We start from the raw sequence: 2,348 nt of genomic DNA, 5'->3' as shown, positions 1-2,348 counted from the left end.
GCCCTATAGCAAAAACCTCTCCAAAAAAAGAAAAAATAAATAAATAAAATTTAAAAATAATTTTAAAAACAATAACAAATGTAATTAAATAAAAAATAATTTTAAAAAAGAATTTTTAAATCTTACTCATTGTCATTATTTTTTTTTTTGAGAGATTTTTAGCTATAGGGCGTGTGCACTTGCCAGAGAGACAGAGAGAGAGACAGAGAGACAGAAAGTGAGAAATCACCCCCCCAGGGGGGATGGCCACGTTGCAATCCCTTCTCCTCCATTCTCCTCTCGGGATCTTGGGCATGCACGTATGCACATGCACCCGGTGTGAGTTTAAGCCACCGGGTCCAGGACTCGAACCACAGTTGACTACATGGGAGTCCTGCGACATAGCCATTACGCCAACTGCTGGTCCTTCATTGCCATTATTTTAAAAAATTTATTATGATTATCTTAATATTTTCAGGGAGAAAGTGAGAAAGCGAGAATCCAGGTCTGGGACTTGAACCACAGTTGGTCATGTGGGAGTCCAGTACCCTTAACCACCACACCACCTGCTGGCCCCGACTGTCATTATTTTTATTTTTTTATTTTTTGAAGACCAGAGAGAGAGAGAAGGAAAGTAAGAGAGCAAGCTGCCAAGTCCGGGACTTGAACCACATTCAGCTATGTGGGAGTCCAACTGTCTTGGCCACCATACCACCTGCCACCCTCCCCCTTCTTTTGAAGTGCCTCCCACTTAGCACCGAGGCCTCTGGCTAACCCTTGGGCATAGCTTTCTGAGGGTTCATGGAAACATTTGGGACCAAGATCCTGGCAAAGTAAAAACGATGTTGAGACCAGCAGATGGCGTGATGGCTATGCTGCTGGACTCCCACACAGTCAAGCACAGTTTGAGTCCCAGACCCGGCGCCTTAAAACTCATTCTGGGCACGTGTGTGTGCCCAAGATCCCAAGAAGAGAATGGAGTAGAAGGGATTGTGGCTTTGCCATCCCCTGTCTCTGTCTCTCTGGTGAGTGCACGCACCCTATAGCAAAAATCTCTCTTTAAAAAAAAAAATGTTTACAAAAGGTGGTGTCTGCCCTTGGCTTCACACAGCGACATGGCCGGGCGCGGGGCTGTTTCAGTGCTGGATGACCGGGCCCTGCTCCACCTTGGGCATGTAACCTGGGCTCTGTGCTGAATTCTGGCCCTCTGGCATAGCCACAGGTACCGCTGGCCTCGTGCACTGCCTCCTTGCCCCCATGCCCTGACTCCGGGTCAGGAATATGGAGCAAGGCTCTGCTTGAAGAGAGCGCAACTCTATCTGTAGACATGGTTCCCATGGCGTCCTCTTCCCAGGGCAGCCCTCCTTGGTGACCAGGCAGGAAGGGCACCGAGCAGAGACCTGCGCCTGCGGCTTTCCAGCCCCCATCGGCCCCTCCCCGACAGTGTAGGCCGGCTGTGGTGGCAGCCCCCAGCCAACAATAACGGTTGGTCCTGGGACCTGGGACCGCAGGACTGGGTGAGCCGGCCCGGCAGGTCCTTGGCGACGACGGGCGCCTGTGCCAGGGGCCGCCCCCCTCAAGGTCCTGTCCTATAGGCCCAACCTGTTGTGGTTGGGCTTGAGCCCGGGCCCCTTGCCTTGAGAAGCAGGCCTCAGCCCCTGAGCACCCAGCAGAGCAGTGCGGCCAGCCCTCCAGGTGGGTGCGGGGGCCGCCAGGCCGGGAAGGAAGGAAGGACCTTGGGAGGTCGAAGGGATTCCCTCCCCAGCTCTCCCTGCCCCCTCCCAGGGGACCCCTAGTGCGCTGTGCGCCACAAAGTGTGTGTGGGGGCACTGACGTGGGGCCTTGCTCTACTTCGCACTCACCCTCACGCTTAGATACCATTTTCTAGTACTTCGTGTTTATTGTTCAAATGGGAAAAACCAAAATTGGGAAATACAGAGGCGACAGTAAAACCTCCTCGCCTCTAGCGATAGCCACTGGAAATACTTAGTCTTTCCTGGCCAGCTTTTTCCTACAGTTTTTGGCCCCTCGCTAGATGCTAGTGCATGCCCCGCCCTGCCCCAGAGGGTCCCCAGGTCCCCTCGACATCGCTGTCCCGCAGCACGGCTCGTTCTTGCCCATCTGGGCCAGACTCTCGGGCCCTCTGGGGGTCAGGTCGCCGGGGCAGCCCCAAGAGGCGGGGGCACAGCCACAGCAGCGCACTTCGGCTCCGCCGGGCCGGCCAGCGCCGGGCCGGTGCCTGAAAGGCAGCAGGGGCCACCGCGGCCCGCGCCCCCAGGCGAGCAGTCGGGGTCCGAGCAGGGGCGGGGCGCGCCTCGCGTTTCCGGGAGGAGCGGCCGGGGAGCGCGGCAGGTGCGGCGGCGCAGCTG

At 56.0% G+C, this 2,348-nt stretch overlaps 1 protein-coding gene across 3 annotated transcripts in view; it reads left to right on the top strand.

Moving 5' to 3' along the window:
* The first annotated feature begins 1,580 nt into the window (after positions 1-1,580).
* Positions 1,581-2,348, top strand: part of CRACR2B (calcium release activated channel regulator 2B) — a 6,363-nt gene continuing 5,595 nt past the window's right edge. Inside the window, exon 1 of one of the 3 annotated variants that reach the window (XM_006164415.3) lies at positions 1,581-1,674. The gene's annotated coding sequence lies outside the window, so the exon portion shown is untranslated. The remainder of the gene's footprint in view (positions 1,675-2,348) is intronic. The other 2 variants (XM_006164416.3, XM_006164414.3) reach the window with 2 other exon arrangements.

This window comes from Tupaia chinensis, unplaced genomic scaffold (assembly GCF_000334495.1).
Source record: "Tupaia chinensis unplaced genomic scaffold, TupChi_1.0 Scaffold143624_1, whole genome shotgun sequence".
NCBI lineage: Eukaryota > Metazoa > Chordata > Mammalia > Scandentia > Tupaiidae > Tupaia > Tupaia belangeri.
This window is presented reverse-complemented; position numbering and strand designations above follow the sequence as displayed.